We start from the raw sequence: 21,755 nt of genomic DNA, 5'->3' as shown, positions 1-21,755 counted from the left end.
TATTAAAATAGGCCAAGCATTTCAATGATTCGTTGATGACTTTGATAGGCCTTATTTTTTCCAATTTTAGAGGTGAGGAAACAAGCTCAGATCCTTGAGCTGACTTTCAGAGGCCACACAGCTAACAAGTTACTCACTTAGGATTTTAGCTCATGTCAGCTCAGCTCCAAACTATGGCTCTTTTTAGAACGCTACCTCCAATGTCTTTGTACCTTTTTAATTCTTCTTCTTTTTTTTTTTTTTTTTTGAGAAGGAGTCTCGCTCTGTCACCCAGGCTGGAGTGCAGTGGCCAGATCTCAGCTCACTGCAAACTCCGCCTCCCGGGTTTACGCCATTCTCCTGCCTCAGCCTCCCGAGTAGCTGGGACTACAGGCGCCCGCCACCTCGCCCGGCTAGTTTTTTGTATTTTTTTAGTAGAGACGGGGTTTCACCGTGTTAGCCAGGATGGTCTCGATCTCCTGACCTCGTGATCCGCCCGCCTCGGCCTCCCAAAGTGCTGGGATTACAGGCTTGAGCCACCGCGCCCGGCCTAATTATTCTTCTTATTGGTGGTATTACTATTTCTTTCTTTTGAAATTTTTGTTCATAGGCTTTGAATTTCTGATTCCATAGTTTAAATTGTCAAAATACAAAATTACAACAAATTTAGTTTAGAAGATGTAATTGCCTTTTATTTGCAATTCTAGAATCAAGCAACACATCATTCTATAAAATAGAATGAATGTTCTGGTGAGCTAAGCAGAGAAGTTTGACTTTATAAACAGAAAGGGCTGAAGAAAGCAGAAACAGAGAAAACAAGCTAGATGGGTTTTTTCAAAGTTACTTTCCTTATAAGACTAAAACAGAGAAGACCTTCCTTACTACACTGACTCAGGTTGACTGAAATCTCCTGTTTTTTGGAAAACTGGCCCATTTCAAAGTTCAGTTTGATTATATGTCACTTAGCACAAGTGACTCCGTTCTGGTTTGGTCTGATCTTCTGGGGCCTAAAGCAGGAGGCTAGTCCATAACAATGGCCTCTCATAAACTTTGTTTAACAAAACCTTTCAGAAATGAGAGTTGGCCGGCACAGTGGGAGGCCCAGGTGGAGAACTGCTTAAGTTCAGAGTTCAAGACAAGCCTGGGCAACAAAGTGAGACCCTGTCTCTGAGAAAAAAAAAAAAAAACTAAAAAATTAGCCAGACATGGTGGTAAGTGCCCGTAGACCTGTAGTCTCTGCTACTTGGAAGGTTGAGGCAGGAGGATTGCCTGAGCCCAAGAATTTGAGGTTACAGTGAGCTATGTTGTGTCATCACACTCCAGCCTGAGTGACAGCAAGACTGTGTCTCTAAAAAAAAAAAATTAAGAAATGAGAGTGGCCAGCTTTCCTATCATTCACTCTGAAGTTTTTCCCTGTCATTCACTCTGAAAGATTTGGATGGGAAATCATTCCCACTAGAACAAAGCTATTGTGTGGGGTTGTACAGTGAGAATTTGTGGCATTATGGCAGACTCTAAGTGCTTAGAGTCCCTTTTCAGTCCCAATTCCTAGCTGCCATCTGCTAGCCACTTAACATTCCTATGCCGCAGGTTCCTTGTCAAATGAGGGTAATAATTGCACCTACCCCACAGAATTGTAGGAAAAATTCAAAAAATTAATACATGCAAAACATTTAAAACAGTGCTTAACACATAATCAATGTTAGTGAAAACAAAGAAACAAAGAAATCTAAAGAAGGAGAAAGAAAAAGAGAAATGTGGAATTCCAGATAGCCTATTTTCTTCCAAATACTATGTATAAACTCCACAATAAAAAGATGGCAACATGGTCAGGTGTGGTAACTCACACCTGTAATCCCAGCACTTCAGGAGGCCAAGGCGGGAGGATCACCTGAGCCCAGAAGTTTGAGACCAGCCTGTGCAACATAGTGAGATCTCATTTTTTAAAATTAAAAATTAAAAAACTGAAAAATCAAAAAGATGGCAACAAATGTATACTAAATAGTTATTTATTGTATTTAAGGGGGAAAAGTACATTTTAAAAATCAGTAAGCTTGGCTGGGCGCAGTCGCTCATACCTGTAATTCCAGCACTTTGGGAAGATGAGGCAGGCAGATCACCTGAGGTCTGGAGTTGACACCAGCCTGCCCAACGTGGAGAAACCTCGTCTCTACTAAAAATACAAAATTAGCTGGGCGTGGTGGTGCATGCCTGTAATCCCAGCTACTCGGGAGGCTGAGGCAGGAGAATGACTTGAACCCGGAAGGCGCAGGTTGTGGTGAGCGGAGATTGTGCCATTGCACTCCAGCCTGGGCAACAAGAGCGAAACTCCGTCTCAAAAAAGTAAAAAATATGGCCGGGCGTGGTGGCTCATGCCTGTAATCCCAGCACTTTGGGAGGCTGAGGCAGGCGGATCACCTGAGGTCAAGAGTTCGAGACCAGCCTGACTAACATGGAGAAACTCTGTCTCTACTAAAAATACAAAATTATCCGGGCGTGGTGGCAAATTCTGTAATCCCAGCTACTTGGGCGGCTGAGGCAGGAGAATCACTTGAACCCGGTAGACGGAGGTTGCAGTGAGCCCAGATAGCGCCATTGCATTCCAGTTTGGGCAACAGAGAGAGACTCTTGTCTCACAATAATAAATAAATAAATAAATAAATAAACAAATAAATAAATAACATCCAGGCCAGGCGCAGTGGCTCACGCCTGTAATCCCAGCACTTTAGGAAGCCGAGGCGGGCAGATCACAAGGTCAGGAGTTTGAGACCAGCCTGGCCAGTATAGTGAAACCCCGTCTCTACTAAAAATACAAAAAAATAAGCCAGGCGTGGTGGTGGGTGCCTGTAGTCCCAGCTACTCAGGTGGCTGAGGCAGGAGAATCGCTTGAACCTGGGAGGTGGAGGTTGTAGTGAGTTGAGATCGCACCACTGCACTCCAGCCTGGGTGACAGAGTGAGACTCTGTCTCAAAAAAAAAAAAAAACAAAAACCCCACAACCAAAAACACCCAGCCTTTAACAAAGTTTTACAAAGCTGATAGTAGACTGGTTGATTTTTGGTGGCATTATAAATTGGTACTATCTTTTAGAAGGGCAATATTGGCCACATAGTATATAGAAGAACAAAAAAATACTTATATTTTGGTCCTGCAGTTTCATCAAGAGCGAGTGCCTTCTTAAATTTTGTGCCCGTAGGCACCTTGTTTGCCTCACCCTGGTTCTTGTCCTGAATGAATGCATGAAGGAAAGAGGTCAAATTACATCAAGGCCATGTCCATCTTTATCATTATGTTACCCAGATTAGGGAATAAAGGATTTTATACGTTCAGTCCATCTTTTTAAGGTATGCTGGGAGCAACTGTAGGACAACACAAGGCAATATATTGCAGACAGCTAGAAAATGTGGACAGAGTTGGGTGCAGTGGCTCATGCATGTAACCCCAGCATTTTGGGAGGCCGAGGTGGGTGGATCACTTGAGCCCAGGAGTTTGAGACCAGCCTGGGCAAGATGGTGAGACCTGTTTCTACAAAAAATACAGAAAGTAGCTGTGCATGGTGGTGCACATTTGTGGTCCCAGCTACATAGGAGGCTGAGGCAGGAGGATCACTTGAGCTCAGGAGCTCAAGGCTGCAGTGAGTTGTGTTTGTGCCACTGTATTCAAGCCTGGGTGACACAGCAAGACGCTGTCAAAAAAAAAAAAAAGAAAAGAAAGGAAAAGAAAATTTGTGAAGCCATACCAGCAGAAAGAAAATGAGGACAGAATACAATGTAATAGGAATTAACTACTAGTAAGATTCCCTGTGGGTTGGGAAAGTTAATGATTTTTTTCTATATGAAGTAAACTTTGAAGGATAGGTTTCAAACTGCTGATGATGCAGAGGTGGAACAGAATGAGCCAAGATTAAGAGGCAGGACTCAGCAGAAGAGACAGGTAACCACTTTGCTGACCCAAAATCTTGACTCATGAAGATAATGGGATAGACTTGAAATAGGGACCATTCCAGAAAAACTGTCTACTTTACATATCTTTGAATATGTAAATATTAAAATTAGGACTTCAAGGTTAACATGTCCCCATTGAAACCTTCAGTTCTCATCCTCTGTCACACACACCTCCTAACCTTCTCCACCTCAGTAATTGGCACCACAGTCTACTCATTGATTAAGCCAAAAGCCTAAAAGTCATCCCTCACTTCCCAGCCATTCAACTGGCTAGAGCTGTTGGTTTTACCTCTGACATGTATAACTAATCCATCTGCTTTTCTCCATCTCCACTGTCATCCTCTATAACTCTCATCTGGACTGTTGGAAAAGCTTCCTTGTTTGTCCCCCTGCTTTCATTCCTGCCCTCCAACATAGCAGCCAGGATCATCTTTCAAAGATGTAAATCAAATTTTGTAACTCCGACAAAACCACTCCAATTTCTTCCCCTTACACTTGGAATAAAATCCAAATTCCATCATGGTCATTCTCCATTTGCACTGGCCTTCCTTCTGTTCCCGAAACAAAGCTCACTCTTCCTTAGAACCTTGCACCTGTGGTTTCCTCTGTCTAGAATGTTCTTATCTAGAACTCTTATCTGTCTTATCTGAACTCTTGTTCAGGCCTTGACATCTTTCCTTCAGTTCTACTTGAAGTAGGTCCTTGTTACCCTTCATCACATAAGTCTGGCTTTTTTTTTTTTTTTTTTTAGGCAGGGGCACTACTTAACTTCACTCTGTCACCTAGGCTGGAGTGCAGTGGTGCCATCATAGCTTTCTGCAGCTTCAACCTCCCAGGCTCAAGTGATCCTCCCACTTCAGCCTCCCGAGTAAGTGGGACCACACCACCATGCCTGGCTAATTTTTAAATTTATTTTAGAGATTGGAGTCTCCCTATGTTGCCCGGGCTGGTCTTGAACTCCTGGGCTCAAGCGATTCCCCTGGTTTGGCCTATCAAAGTGCTGAGATTAAGCCAGTACTTTAAGAGGAAGTAATCCCAGTGATTTGGGAGGCTCAAGCAGGGGGATCATTTTCCCTTTCCCTTTCCTTCTTCCTTTTCTTTTTTGACAGATTCTCTCTGTTGCCCGGGCTGGAGTGCAGTGGTGCAATCTTGACTCACTGCAACCTCTGCCTCCTGGGTTCAAGTGATTCTCCTTCCTCAGCCTTCTGAGTAGCTGGACTACAGGCATGTGCCTCCATGCCTGGCTAATTTTTTTTTTGGTATATTTTGGTAGAGATGGGCTTTCACCATGTTGGCCAAGCTAGCCTCGAACTCCAGACCTCAAATGGTCCACACGCCTTGGCCTCCCAAAGTGCTGGGATTACAGGCGTGAGCCACTGCGCCTGGCCGTATTTTCTTATTCATTTTATTTCTCTTCCACTTAGTAGATACTTCATATAATTTGCAAGGAAGGTCTAACACGTATTGCTAAGATTCACTTACATCCTTGCATGTAGTTATAGATCAATTTTGTGCATTCTTTCTTTTTTTTCTTTTGGAGACAGGGTCTCGCTCTATCACTCAGGCTGGGATGCAGTGCACCACGACTCACTGCAGCCACCAACTCCTGGGCTCGGGTGATCCTCCCACCTCAGCCTCTCGAGTAGCTGAGATTACAGGAATGCACCACCATGCCCAGCTAATTTTTGTATTTTTTTTTAATAGAGACAGCTTTCTCCATGTTGCCCAGGCTGGTGTGCATTCTTTGCTCCAGCCAGGAGAGCTCCCTTGGAACTGGGTGCTTCCGCTTGGGAAAGAAGTGGACAATGGGATGGCCGCCCTACTGAACTCCTTCTGTGGTTCATAGACCATGATGTAGAGAAGGTTTCATACCCCTCTTCTTGGCTCTTGCATATTGTTACAATCAATGTATTTAACCTAGAATTAAGTTGAGAGAACTGGACCCATCATCCAGCTTCAACAATTTTCAACTACGGTTAATATTATTCAGTCTATTGCCACACCAAATTGTTAGTTCTTTCTCCCTGGATTATTTTGACACAACTTCTGGACATCATATTGTTTCATTAGTTAATATTTTAGTATACATCTTTAGAAGGTAAATATCACTGAGTATTTTAGTATGTATATCTAACAAAACCTCCATTTATAAAACTGTAAACCAAATATATCAGACCTAGCCCCTTGAGTTTTTGTATTATCAACTATTCAGTGTTCAGATTTTCCTGACTGTTTCATAATATTAAACATTTGTTTTTGTTTGAATCAAGATCTAAATAAGGTGTATACATTGCCACATATCTCTTAAGTCTTTTAAAATCTATGGGTGTCCTCTCACTTTCCCTACTTCTTACAACCACCGGCCCCAATGCACACAATTTATATATGGAATAAACCTGGTTGTTTGTCTCCAGTGTTTCCTACAGTCTAGATTGGCAGATTTTACGCCCGTTATGTCATTTAACCCCTTCCTCTGTCCCCTTGTATTTCCTGTCACATGGTAGTTATCCCTAGAAGCTTGATCAGATTCAGGTAAATTTGTTTTGGCAAGAACACTTCATAGGTACCACTCTGTACTGTCCTAAGAAGACATATATGTTTAGTGGATTTCCTTTTTCTGATGTTGGTTGATGATCATTGCCTGGATCCATTCCTTCAGCAGAGGTTGCAAAATAGTCATATTCTAATTATATCATGTTGAGATGGCCATAAGAATGTGCCTAGGAGACCTCCTACTACATGGAGTGTCACTGAAGTCAGGCCCCAGCTGCTGTGCTTTGAAATACAATGCTGCATTTGTACTGAGGCCATTCCTCCCAACAATAACTGAGTGCAATGGGGATATTACGGTAGACCTGTTTCTGGGAGACATGGGATGCCTTTGTAAGTTGACTTTGGCTCGATGGCTTTGGCAAACCTCCTTATACTGCAGAGCAGTTTAGGATGCTTCAACCAGCCTTCTCTTCATCTCTCCTTCACCCTTTTGCACCACAGTCTGTCAGCCTTCCCAGCCTTCTCCTGCTCCTTCCATATTTCCTTTCACACAATCATTTCCTCAAGTAAAATCCTTTTGCATTTCATCCAGTCTGGACATCTGCTTCTCAATGGACAAGAACTAACACATATTCCTTTTTCATTTATTAGGTGAAATGATTCTAAAAAAAGAAAATTCTCCTCATCAACCATTTGGTTACTGTGAGGTATAATTCCTATAAAAAGGCAAATGTATATTTTATTTATTCCCTTTATTCACCAGTTTTCAAAATAACGGGCTGTTTCCTAGCGTTTTTCAAAAGTATCCAATGATGGAAAGTTTTTTTTAGTTTCATTATGAACGTATGAATTTAAACATATTTGGTGCATTTTTATCCATTGCAGTTATTTTGTTTTATTTTTTAAGATGAAGTCTCTCCTTGTCGTCCAGGCTGGAGGGCAGTGGCACGATCCTGGCTCATTGCAACCTCTGCCTCCTGGATTCAAGCAATTCTTGTGCCTCAGCCTCTCGAGTATCTGAGATTACAGGCATGTGCCACCATGCCCGGCTAATTTTTGTCAAGATGGGGTTTTACCATGTTGGCTGGGCTGGTCTCCAACTCCTGACCTTAAGTGATCTGCGTGCCTCGGCCTCCCAGAATGCTGGGATAATGGTGAGCCACTGCACCTGGCCCATTGCAGTTATTCTTATTGATGTTAAAATTGTTCTTTTTTTTTTAGATTGAATCTTGCTCTGTTGCCCAGGCTGGAGTGCAGTGGCGCATCTCAGCTCACTGCAAGCTCTGTCTCCTGGGTTCATGCCATTCTCCTGCCTCAGCCTCCCAAGTAGCTGGGACTACAGGCGCCTGCCACCACGCCTGGCTAATTTTTAAAATATTTTTAGTAGAGATGGGGTTTCACCGTGTTAGCCAGGATGGTCTCAATCTCCTGACCTCGTGATCCGCCTGCCTTGGCCTCCCAAAGTGCTGGGATTATAGGAATGAGCCACTGTGCCCAGCCTAAAATTGTTCTTTTAAACCATATTGCTTGCTTTCTGTACCACAAGATGTTCCCAGATCAATTTATATATTTTCTGACTCAGACCTGAAATTGACAATTTTCCCAAGGAGTCTTGGCTTCTTTTAGTGGGAAATGTTAGTTAGAGACCATAATTTAGATACTAGAGGTGCTCATTGTCACTGGGCTTTTTCAGGGGTTAGAGCAAAGAAACATATACACATTTTAAGAATAAAATACAAAGTGATTTCAAATTGATACTTTGCTCATTTTATTTGCTACACATTTTTAAAATTAAGGTTTTAGATAGTAAAAATGGTTAATCTTTCCTCTTATTTCTTTTGAAATGTGAATCTTAGGAAAATTTACCTCACTTTTAGGTTATAAAGGTATTTACTCCTATTTTCTTCTAGATCTTTTATTGTTTATTTACATTTAAATCTCTCATCGAATTTGAACTTATTCTCATGTACAATATGAGAAACAGATCCAATTTTATCTTTATCTTAAGATTATACAGTTATAACAATGCTGTTTACCACAAAGTTCATATTTTCCTGATTTGTCACTTTTGTTATATACTAAACTGGAATGATTTTTCAAATACTTTTGATAGTCATAAGGAAGGCACCAGCTATAGTTAGAATTAAGTAACCTCTGGGTTAGAAGGGATCTTCAGTGGTTTTTAATCTTGACTATATAACAAAATCACTTGGGATACTTATTAAAAGTATCTGATGAGGGCTTGCATGTTCTTGCTGTGTCCTTACATGGTAAAGGGGGCAAAAGGGATGAAAGCTGTGTCCTCACATGGCAGAAAAGGTGGGAGGGCCAGGTAGCCCTTATGACTCAATCACTTCCCCCAAAGCCCTACCTCTTAATACCATCACAATAGGGATTAATTTTCAATGTGAATTTTACAAGGACACAAACATTCAAACCATAGCGCATGTATTTATCAGACCTTTAGGCAGGAGGTGGTTGTAGGGATTCTTGAATAGATTAAGGAAATGTATTTTTAAATAATTAATATGGCACTTATTTTCAACAGAAAAGTAGTAATACATACGTGCACATAATGGAACCTCCATGTCTCCTTATTCTTTTTTTTTTTTTTTTTTTTTTTTTTGAGATGGAGTCTTGCTCTGTCGCCCAGGCTGGAGTGCAGTGGCGCAATCTTGGCTCACTGCAATCTCCGCCTCCTGGGATCACACCATTCTCCTGCCTCAGCCTCCCAAGTAGCTGGGACTATAGGCACTTGCCACTATGCCCAGCTAAATTTTTGTATTCTTTAGTAGAGACAGGGTTTCACTGTGTTAGCCAGGATGGTCTCGATCTCCTGACCTCGTGATCTGCCCACCTTGGCCTCCTAAAGTGCTGGGATTACAGGTGTGAGCCACTGCGCCCGGCCGTCTCCTTATTCTTAGGTGTTCATAGGGGTCTCTGTTCCCCTCAATACCAATAATAATAATTTGAAGTTCCAAATGCAAGATGTCCAGCCATTAATTAAGCTCCCATTCATTCTGAAAGCATTTCTGAGAATCCCAGAGGAGTCCACACACCTGTTTTGGTGGTGGCTGGTCCCCTGTGCCAGCCCTTCAGTTCCAGATTGCTCCACGGCAATTTATAACCCATTCACACCTATTTAAAAAATGCTGAAGCAAGCTCTTTAATAGTCAGAAATTTTACATTGTTCCTGTTTCTCGCCAACTTGCATTTCACTTCTGATTTTCCCACAGAATATTATCCTAATGTAGGTATTTTTATTTCTGAAAGCCTTTTATTTGATCACTCTGTCATAGTTCTCTGCAACAAAAGTAGGTATGTAAATTAAACTCTTTTTATGATCATGCCACTGCACTTGAGTCTGGGTGACAGAGTGAGATCCCATCTCTAAAAAATAAAAATAAAATAAATCGAAATATCAAAACTTTATTCCAGTTTGAGTTATCATTACAATGATTGTTAGTACACCATTGGTCAAAACAACCTGTCTTACAATTGTTTATAAATAATTGTTAAACACAAATCATTCATTTCTTTGAAAAGCCTGTTCACCTACATTATATATGGTTCTGGTGGTGTGGTGCAACCCCAGGCAGGGCATGGGTCCCAGGTTGGCTATGCTTGCGAAAGATTATTGGGTAACATCTGTGAAAAGAGGAAGAAGAATTGGTCATGGAAGCCACCACCAGAACACCAGCTAACTACACTCCTTGCAGCTGGGCAGCCAGTCTTTTCTTGAGGAGAATCTGGGACTCATTTCAATGCCAGCAACAGTGTTACCCAGGCTTAGCCCATGGTAGAGCTCTATGTCCTCGGAAACTGATTGGACTAAAAGATTGAGCATGTGACCTTAGCAGGGCCAATTAAAATTCTTTCTGAAAAATGCTATAAAATACAAAACTTAGCCAGGCGTGGTGCGGGCGCCTGTAATCCCAGCTACTCGGGAGGCTGAGGCAGGAGAATGGCGTGAACCCGGGAGGCGGAGTTGCAGTGAGCCAAGATCGCGCCACCGCCCTCCAGCCTGGGCGAGAGAGCGAGACTTCTTTCAAAAAAAAAAAAGGGAGAAGGAAGGGGAAGGGGAAGGAAAACTGCTCTCTCTTTTCTGTTGGAATTTTGTTTACTTGGAGTGAGAGCATAGCCTTGCTGGTGGCCATCTTCCCTGGCTACATGGAGGAAGTCTGACTGTAGCAGGGGAGAATGATTCCAATGTGCAGGCAGAGGAGAGGAGAGGAGCACTGAGATTCCACTCCTCACTCCAAGGCCCGGGCTTCCGGTAGCTCTCCCTTAGATTCTGTGACCTGCCCGGCAAATCCTCACAGCTACCTAAGCCAACAATTACCAACTTCTACCTCCCCTGCCGTGGCCCTTTTTCACTTTGGTTAAATAAGCTCAAGTTGGGCCAGGCGTGGTGACTCACGCCTATAATCCCAGCACTTTGAGAGGCCAAGGCGGGTGGATCACGAGGTCAAGAAATCGATATCATCCTGGCCAACGTGGTGAAACCCCGTCTCTACTAAAAATACAAAAATTAGCCGGGCGTGGTGGCGCTTGCCTGAAGTCCCAGCTACTCGGGTGGCTGAGGCAGGAGAATCGCTTGAATCCAGGAGACGGAGGTTGCAGTGAGCCGAGATCACGCCACTGCACTCCAGCCTGGGCGACACAGCAAAAGTTCAAGTTGAATTTCATTCCCATCACTTTACAGCTGAAAAACTCTTGAGTAATAATATACTTAAAATTATACTGTCCTGGCTGGGCGCGGTGGCTCACGCCTGTACTCCTAGCGCTTTGGGAGGCCGAGGCGGGCAGATCACGAGGTCAGGAGATCGAGACCATCCTGGCTAACACGGTGAAACCCCGTCTCTACTAAAAATACAAAAAAAAAAAAAAAAAAAAAGCAAAAAACTATCCGGGTGTGGTGGTGTGGGCACCTGTAGTCCCAGCTACTTGGGAGACTGAGGCAGGAGAATGATGTGAACCCAGGAGGCAAAGCTTGCTGTGAGCCAAGATCGCACCACTGCACTCCAGCCTGGGCGACAGAGACAGACTCCCTCTCAAAAGAAAAAAAAAAAATACTGTCCTAGCAGTGGAAAGTTGCTCTTTAAGAGATCAGCAAACATTGTTTCTTATCTGATTTGAACCTGTGAGTAAGCAATAAAAATGTTATTGAGGAAATGGGCGCGGTTGCTCACGCCTGTAATTCCGGCACTTTGGGAGACTGAGGCCACGGATCTCTTGAGGTCAGGAGTTTGATGCCAGCCTGGCCAACATGGAAACCCCGTTTCTACTAAAAATACAAAAATTAACCTGGAGTGGTGGCACGCACCTGTAATCCCAGCTACTTGGGAGGCTGAGGCAAGAGAATGGCTTGAACCTGGAGGTGGAGGTTGCAGTGAGCCGAGATTGAGCCACTGCACTCCAACCTGGGTGACAGACAAGACCCTATGTCAAAAGAAAACAAACAAACAAACAAACAAAAAACACTTCATTGAGGGAAGATAGTTTTTTAGAATTCTACTCACAAGATCTTTGTGGTAACTGGCTATTGATTGAAGGATATATATGTTAGATATATGATAGAAACATGAGAGAATTTTTTCCTCCAAATGCCTATGTATTTTTTAAAAGTTTGAAACAATTTTGGACAGAAAATTTGCAAGAATAGGCTAAAGCTCCCATATGTCCTTCACCTAGCTTGCCCTAAAATTAACATCTCCTGTAACCATAATACAATGATTTAAAACAGGAAATTAACATTGGTACAGTAATGTACTAATGACTGATGACATTATTTGAATCTCAAGAGTTTTTCCATGAATGTTCTCTATTGGTTTGAGTATCTAATCCAGGATTCCACATTGCATTTGTTGTCATCTCTCCTTAGTCTCCTCCATCTGGAGAAGTTCCTCAGTTTTTCCTTATCTTTCATGACTGACATATTTAAAGAATACTGGTCTGCTATTTTGTAGAAAACCTCTCGATATGGGTTTCTCTGCCATTTTCTCAGTGATTGTATCAGATCATATATGATGTCAATGTGTTTTATTACTGGTGATGTTAACCTTGATCACTTGGCTAAGGTCGGGTTTGTCTGTCTCCACTATGAAGTTACTATTTTCCCCTTTGTAATCAATAAACATCTTGGATGAGCTGCTTGAGACTATGCAACTACCCTGTATCTCCTGTCACTTTCACTTACTAATTTAGTTTCCTTGGTAGATTTTGTTTGCAAAAGTAAGTTTCTATTTCCTCATTTTTTGTTCATTCATTACTTAAAATTCTTCTGTAAGGAAAAGTCCTCTTTTTTTCCATTTATTTATCCATTAGATTATTTATTTACTTATTTTATTCTATGGATTATAATCTAATGCTATCATTATTTATTTTATTGCTCAAAGTGTTCCCACTTTGGCCATCGAGAAGTCCTTTGGCTTGGCTCCAGTGTCCTTTTCACATGCCCTCATCTTTTATGAGCACTTTCTTACTCTCTGGCATCACAAGATATTCCAGATACATCTTGTATTTTCCCTCCCCCAGCCCTGGAATTAACCTCTTCCTCGAGGAGCCTTGGTTCCTTTCACTGGGGGATGGTATTTAGAAACCAAGATCTACTTGCTAGCTGGGCTTATTGCTGTTGGGTTATCATTGCTTTTAGGCCACTTCAGTACAGCTAGGATAAGTATGTATATTTGCATATATATGTGAATATGTATACATATATGCTGCATACATACATCTCTATCCTATCTATCCATCTGTCTTCATCATCATCATGATTTATCTGTCTAATCTTAAAATGATTTCAGAATTGCTAATGCATACCTCTATGAGAAACAAATTTACTAATTAGATTACAGAGTTTGTGTATAGTTCCTTTCATCTTTAGCCTCACAATATCCAGTCAAAATACTGTTTTCCAGGCTGGGTGCAGTGGTTCACAACTGTAATCCCAGCACTTTGGGAGGCTGAGGTAGGTGGATTACTTGCAATCAGGAGTTTGAGACCAGCCTGGCCAACATGGTGAACAAAACCGTGTCTCTACTAAAAATACAAAAATTAGCCAGGCATCGCGGTCTGTGCCTGTAATCCCAGCTATTCTATGCTGGAGGCTGAGGCAGGAGAATCGCTTGAACGCAGGAGGCAGAGTTTGCAGTGAGCTGGGATCGCACCACTGCACTCCAGCCTAAGGTACAGAATGAGACTCCATTTCAAAATAAATAAATAAAGATAATAAAGTAAAATAAACACTGTTTTTCAAAGTTCCTTAAGGTAGTTCTTTTCTTTCCTACCCCCTTTAGTGTGGTTAAGCAAGCTATACTCTCCTCATCTCTGCTGCCCTATTCCTATTCCCCCTTCTTTCCACTCCTTTCCTACCCCCATCCCCTAAAGGTAACCAATTTCTTTAGTTTTTGGTTTATCCTCCCATTTCTTTTGTACAAAGGAGCAGATATGTGCATATTTTCTTATGTGAAAGATAGCACACTATGGCTACTCTTTTGCATTTTGCTTTTTAAGACTTAAATCCTGGAAAACATTTCATATTAGCTAATAGAGATCTTCTTCATTATTTTTTAATAGCTATAGGGTACTCTATTGTGTGGGAATACCATAGTTTATTCAACCATCTCCTGTGTGTGGACGTTTAGTTTATTTTTAATAGTTTGCAATTATAAACAATGCTGCAAGAAATAACTGAATGCATGTGTATGTTCCTATCGTTGGAGGTTTATCTTCAGAATAGGTTATAGAAGTGGGACTGTGGTCAAAAGGTACGTACGTATGTAGTTTTGTTAGATAATGCCAAACTTGCTTCTAGAAAGGTGATACTAGTTGTATTCCCACTAGAAATGTATGGGAGTATCTTCTTCCCCATCTCACCAGCAACACTCTGTTGCACGTGTTTCATGCTTTTTAATTTTTGCCAATTTGATAAGTGAAAAATTGTGTTTTTGTGTTTTAAGCTGTATTTCTCTAATTTTGAGTTTGACTATTTTTTCATGTTTTGGGGCTGTTTTAAAATCTTATTTTTTTGGGTGTGTGAGAATTGTCAGTTCATATTTTTGTTATATTTTTCTATTGAGTTTTGGCCCTTATTCCTCAATTTTCTTCTGTTTTAGAGACAGAATCTTGCTCTGTTACTCATGCTGGGGTGCAATGACATGTTCATAGCTCAATAACTGCAGCCTTGAACTCCTGGGCTCAAGTAATCCTCCTGCCTCAGTTTTCCAAGTAGCTGAGACCACACTTGCAGCTACACCTGGCTTGTCTTTTTAAATTTATTTTTTTGAGATGAGGTCTTCTGATGTTGGCCAGACTGGTCTCAAACTTCTGGGCTCAACTGATCCTCCAGTCTCAGCCTCCGAAAGTGCTGGGATTATAGGCCTGAGGGACCACACCTGGCCTCAGTTTTTAAGAGTTCTTTATACATTAAAGATATTAACCCTTTGAATGTGGAATGTGTTGCAAATATTTCCTCCCAGTTTGTTGTCTTTTGACTTTGTTTATGGCATTTTTTAGCATGTAATTTAAAAAAATTTATGTAGTCAAATGTATCAGTCTTTTCTTTTACTGCATCTAGATTTTTGAGCTATAGTTTAAAAGCCTTTCCCTGCACTGAGATTAATGAGGAATCCAACCATGTTTTCTTTTTTTAATTTGAGATGGAATTTCACTCTTGTTGCCCAGGCTGGAGTGCAATGGCATGATCTAGGCTCACTGCAACCTCTGCCACCCAGGTTCAAGCAATTCTCCTGCCTCAGCCTCCCAAGTAGCTGGGATTACAGGCATAGGCCACCACGCCTGGCTAATTTTGTATTTTTAGTAGAGATGGGGTTTCACCACGTTGGTCAGGCTGGTCTCGAACTCCTGACCTCAAGTGATCCATCCACCTTGGCCCCCCAAAGTACTGGGATTACAGGTGTGAGCCACCGTGCCCGGCCTCATGTTTTCTTCTAGTACTTTCATGGTCTCATTTTTTACATTGGGCTCCCTAATCCATCTAGAGTTTATTTTTGTGTATAATGTGAGCTCTAGATCTAATTTTCTCTTTTTTCAAACAACTAACCAGTCATTCCAACACTATTTATTAAAAGTCTACTTTGCTCCATCCAGGGATTTAAGATGCCATCTTTATCATATACGTTTCTACATGTACCAAGTGCCTAAATTTGATAAGCACGAATCTGAAAGAGAGAAAGATAACTAAGTCCAGATGATTATTTTTACTTCATCATCTTTTGGTTTTGATCCCAGTATTTAACCTCTGATATAGTCTATGACTTGCCTTCTCTTTTCTTTTCCATTTATTACACTTTGCATACTTCTCTCACCCCTTTATCCCTCTTCTCTCAAACTCCTCACTTTGACCCTAAAGCCACTTTACAGCTCTGAAGTTGGATATATGACATATGTCTATATATGTTTTTTTTTCCTCTTTGCACTAGATTTTCTGAACAGGCCATGTAGACTTAGCATACCATGCAAAAAAAAAAAAAAAAAAAAAAAAAAGGAGAGCTTGTGTTTCAGTTTTAAAATATGTCCCCCAAATTCTTCACTACTTCTTTTGATACTTCTTTCATCTTTTTTTTTTTTTTTTTAAGATGAGTCTCCCTCTGTTGCTCAAGCTGGAGTGCAATGACATAATCTTTACTCACTGCAGTCACAGCTTCCCATGTTCAAGCGATTATCGTGCCTCAGCCTTCTGAGTAGCTGGGATTACAGGAGTGCACCACTACACCCAGCTAATTTTTGTATTTTTTAGTAGAGACAGAGTTTCACCATGTTGCCAGGCTGGTTTCAAACTCTTGGCCTCAAGTGATCTGCCTGTCTCAGCCTCCCAAAGTGCCAGAGTTACAGGCATGAGCCACTGCGCCCAGCTTGTTTTGTTTTTTAATTAGGGACAAGGGTCTTGCTTTGTTGCCCGGGCTGGTCTCAAATTCCTGGCCTCAAGTGATCTGCCTGCATCGGCCTCCCAAAGTTCTGGCATTACAGGCGTGAACCACTGCGCCCGGCCTAGTACTTCTTTTATCTAAAGGAGAGGTCTATGTCTTCTCCCCTTGAAGCTGAACTTTGTGGCTTCTTGGCCATGGAAAACAGCAGAACTGATTCTGTGCCCCTTTCTGGGCCAGACTTATGAAACTAACATCTTCTACTTTCTGTTTCTTGGAATGCTTGCCCTTGGAACCCTGCAGTCCATGAGAGGCTCATGTGGAGAAAACCTGAAACCCAGACCACATCCCCAACTGAACTCCCAGCTAAGGGTCAGCACGAGCTTGCCAGCCATCTTGATAATAGATCTTCCTTGTACAACTACCACAGCTGATGCCATTTGGAGTAGATATACTGTCCCCTCTAAGCTCTGCACAGATTGCAGATTTGTGAGCAAAATACGTGGTTGGTGGTTTAAGCCACTAAGTTTTGGGGTGGTTTGTTCCCAGAAATAGATAACTGATAGAACTAAGAGCAAACAATATAATATAGATTGCTCAAAAAAATCTCATTATGAAACAGAAATTTGGCACTTGAACAAATTTCTTCCTGCCGACTCCAGTTCCCCATGAATAATAGCCTTAAAAAACAGTATGAAGGCTGGGCACGGTGGCTCACACCTGTAATCTCAGCACTTTGGGAGGCCGAGGCAGGCAGATCACTTGAGGTCAGGAGTTCGAGACCAGCCTGGCCAACATGGTGAAACCCTGTCTCTACTAAAAATACAAAAATTAGCCGGGCATGATGATGTGTGCCTGTGATCCCAGCTACTTGGGAGGCTGAGGCAGGAGTATTGCTTGAACCCGGGAGGTGGAGGCTGCAGTGAGCTGATGTCATGCCATTGCATTCCAGCCTGGGCGACAGTGCGAGACTTCATCTCAAAACAAACAAAACATGACATGAAAATTGAAAAGGGAAAACATTCTCTCCATACTGTTATCCATTCTAAATCTAAATTCCAACTCTAAATCCAAATAAATCTAAATCTAAAGAAACTATGATATATTCTTTTTCTGTCTGTCATCACTAATCTGTGGTCTATATTTACATAAAGCACTTTTACACTGTCACAAAATCTGCCTTTTCTTACTCTAGGGTTGATGCCAATATGGCAAATGGCTGCTATATTTATATGCTCTTTTGTACTTTGTCTCTCCTTGCTTCCTTCTTTCCTTCCTGCCTTCCCCTTCCCCTTTCCCTTTCTCTTCTCTCCCCCTACTCCTTTGCTTCCCCTTCCCTTTCCCTTTCCCTTTCCTTCCCCTTTTCCTTTCATTTTTTGAGACAAGGTCTCACTCTGTTGCCCATGCCAGAGTGCAGTGGCGCCATGATGGCTCACTGCAACCTTGACCTCCCAGGCTCAAGCAGTCCTTTTACCTTGGCCTCACAAAGTGCCGGGATTATAGACATGAGCCGCTGTGTCCAGTCTAAGACCAACCGTATCATTTACAACTCACTTGGTAAAGGAGAAGATATGTATTGCAATAGTAAAGTCTGTGGAAACCTATTTCTGTGGTTAGATTCTGGTGCAATTCAAGCTCATGCCAGTAACCTGAGTCACTTTATGTCTGATGGAAGTACATTCCCAGAAGGTTACAACTGAGAATGTGGTTTTATGATCATGAGTATGTGTTATGGAAGAAGTTATGACATTTGTTTCCCTGGGTAAATTACAGGTGTATCTTTACTGTGGAGCCCCTAACTACAGATTAAATTCCTGACCACCTGCAGCCAGATGGAAGACTTCATTTTGGTGATGTGGGACACTGTCTCTGTACTCAATAGCTGTGGAGTTGCAGATAGGCTGTGCTTTCTTCATGAAATCTGGGAACTCTTGTTAGGGCGAGGCTATGAGATAGAAACCCGCTTAGGTACTCCCTCCCCGCTCCCAACTAAAGCGAAGCAAGATAAAAAGAAACAAAAGTCTAAAGGCAGAGATATAAATAGCCCTTAGAAATGACTAGAACCAGGAACTGGAACAGGGTTGGGACTATCTGTGTTTGTTCTTTTTAATTGCTGACTGGCTTTTCTGAAATAGGGAGTAGTGTTAAGGCCCTGCGTAATCACCAGTCACTTAACAAGACAGGATTCCTATCTGTAGGCTGGAGCAGAAACTGCAAAGATTCAGCCTGTGATAGCACGGGCTTGCCTGGCATTTGGGAAAAGTGTGATGCAGGTGCAGTTGCCCCAGAGTGTCCCCTGGTCCTTGTCCATTGGCTTAGTAGGAACCTGGGATCTTAGCTATGTGTTAATAACTTGACTGACATCACATCACTGATACTGTTGGACTTGGTTCTGTTATTGGACTCTGGACCCTCCAGACATCTTGAACCTCCTCCTCAATATCAAGGAAGCCTCCTGATTCTTCTTACCTTCCTCCCCACCCCAACAAGGAAAGAAAACCAAGGTGTATATGAGAAACTGTAGCTACGATGGAAGCTTCCAGAGGCTTTTGAAAACTTTAATTATTGTGCAAACCTGACAATTCTTGATCAAGGGAAAAAAAAGAACAGTGTAATTAAAAGAGTGAGCGACCAAGGCTTAAAGACTCCCTACGAAAGCTAGTAATTTGGTGCACCTTAAAACTTAAAAATATTTGTTCAACATTCCAACCTCTTCCCTATAATATCATGGAGAAATTTAATCTTTATTTAAAGTTGAAAATAATTTAGGATATGAATGATGGTAAATTATAGTAACTACTTAAGAACTTAAAAATTGCAAGATTTAGACCAGGTATTGTGGCTAACGCCTGTAATCCCAACAATTTGGGAGGCCTAGGTGGGAGGATTGCCTGAGTTCAGGAGTTTAAGACCAGCCTGGGCAACATAGGGACACCTCATATCGACAAATAATAATAACAAAAAATTAGCCAGGCGTAGTGGTGCATGCCTGTGATCCTAGCTACTCAGGAGGCCGAGGTGGGAGGATCACCTGAGCCCAGAAGGCAGAGGTTGCAGTGAGCTAAAATCATGCTACTGCACTCCAGTCTGGGAGACAGAGCAAGAACACATCTCAAAAAAAAAAAAAAAAAAAAGTTTTCATTTTTCTTTAAAGTAGTACATATAAATGATTAAATATTTTCAAATAATAGAGAAGGATTTATAATGAAAAGCAGCAGTCTCCTCCCCTACTTTTCTGTGGTCTCAATCCTGCTACATAGAGGGAACTACTTTTAATTCTTTTAATTGTTTCTGTTTCTTTTTTAAGTTTTTCTGGGATTTATCTTCATGTCTCTGAATAACATATTATACGCTTATGTCTTGGTTAATAATTTTAGATGTTAAGTATGACTTTCTGGCTGACCCTCTTTTCCGACACAGCCCGCCTGCTCCCAGGTGAAATAAACAGCCATGCTGCTCACACAAAGCCTGTTTGGTGGTCTCTTCACATGGACGCACATGACATTTTGGTGCCGTGACTCGGATCAGGGGACCTCCCTTGGGAGATCAATCCCCTGTCCTCCTGCTCTTTGCTCCGTGAGAAAGATCCACCTATGACCTCTGGTCCTCAGACCAACCAGCCCAAGGAACATCTCATCAATTTTAAATCGGACCTTCTCGGCTTAGCGGCTGAAGATCCACGCTGCCACATCTCCTCGGAAGCCTTCTGGACCATCACAGATGCTTTGGGTAACTCTTACAGTGGAGGGCAGGAATGTCAGTCCTCTGAGCCCAAGCCAAGCTGTCGCATCCCCTGTGACTTGCACGTATACGCCCAGATGGCTTGAAGTAACTGAAGAATCACAAAAGAAGTGCAAATGCCCTGCCTCGCCCACCACAAAAGAAGTGAAAATGGCCGGTCCTTGCCTTAAGTGATGATATTATCTTGTGAAATTCCTTTTCCTGGCTCATCCTGGCTCAAAAAGCTCCCCCACTGAGCACCTTGTGACCCCCACTCCTGCCCGCCAGAGAACAACCTCCCTTTGACTGTAATTTTCCTTTACCTACCCAAATCCTATAAAACGGCCCCACCCTTATCTCCCTTGACTGACTCAGCCCACCTGCACCCAGGTGAAATAAACAGCCATATTGCTCACAAAAAAAAAAAAAAAAAGTATGACTTTCTGCATGATAGAGGAAGATTTAGCTCATTTACAGAGTCACCCTTCTGCCTGCCTCAATAAAACTACAAACTATATATATATACATATTTTTTTGAGACGGAGCCTCGCTCTGTCGCCCAGGCTGGAGTGCAGTGGCCGGATCTCAGCTCACTGCAAGCTCCGCCTCCTGGGCTTATGCCATTCTCCTGCCTCAGCCTCCCGAGTAGCTGGGACTACAGGCGCTCGCAACCACACCCGGCTAGTTTTTTGTATTTTTTTTTTTCAGTAGAGACGGGGTTTCAACATGTTAGCCAGGATGGTCTCGATCTCCTGACCTCGTGATCCGCCCATCTCGGCCTCCCAAAGTGTTGGGATTACAGGCTTGAGCCACCGCGCCTGGCCACAAACTATTTTTAATTCCTACTTTAATTCCCTTATAGCTTTATTTTAGTTTATTATTTATTTATTTTTGAGATGGAGTCTCACTCTGTCACCCAGGCTGGAATGCAGTGGCACAATTTCGGCTCACTGCAGCCTCCACCTCCTGAGTTCAAGCAGTTTTCCTGCCTCAGCCTCCTGAGTAGCTGGGACTATAGGCATGCGCCACCACACCCAGCTAGTTTTTGTATTTTTAGTAGAGACAGGGTTTCACCATGGTAGCCAGGCTGGTCTCAAACTCCTGACCTCAATTGATCTGCCCACCTTGGCCTCCAAAGTGCTGAGATTACAGATGTGAGTCACTGCACTCCACCCAATTCCCTTATAACTTTATTTTTTTTTTTTTTTTTTTTTTTTTTTGAGACGGAGTCTCGCTCTGTCGCCCGGGCTGGAGTGCAGTGGCCGGATCTCAGCTCACTGCAAGCTCCGCCTCCCGGGTTTAAGCCATTCTCCCGCCTCAGCCTCCCAAGTAGCTGGGGCTACAGGCGCCCACCACCTCGCCCGGCTAGTTTTTTTTGTATTTTTTAGTAGAGACGGGGTTTCACCATGTTAGCCAGGAGGGTCTCGATCTCCTGACCTCGTGATCCGCCCGTCTCGGCCTCCCAAAGTGCTGGGATTACAGGCTTGAGCCACCGCGCCCGGCCTCCCTTATAACTTTAAATACTTGACTGGACCTTTATCTTTGGTTTCTCCTACTTTAGACAGTATCCCTTGACTTTCCGTTTTAAGAGGTGAGCAGTATCCTTTCCTTTCTTCTCTTGCCCTTGTTTCTACTGCCCAACTTCTGTCATCTGTGTTTTTGATATTTTATATTATATATTCAAAGCTTTTATATATTTTCAAAGTTGATAAAACTTTACATCTCATTCTGTA

The sequence above is a fragment of the Rhinopithecus roxellana genome, chromosome 2, assembly GCF_007565055.1.
Source record: "Rhinopithecus roxellana isolate Shanxi Qingling chromosome 2, ASM756505v1, whole genome shotgun sequence".
Lineage (NCBI taxonomy): Eukaryota > Metazoa > Chordata > Mammalia > Primates > Cercopithecidae > Rhinopithecus > Rhinopithecus roxellana.
The sequence above is the reverse complement of the archived record's forward strand: the minus strand, read 5'-3'. Positions refer to the sequence as shown.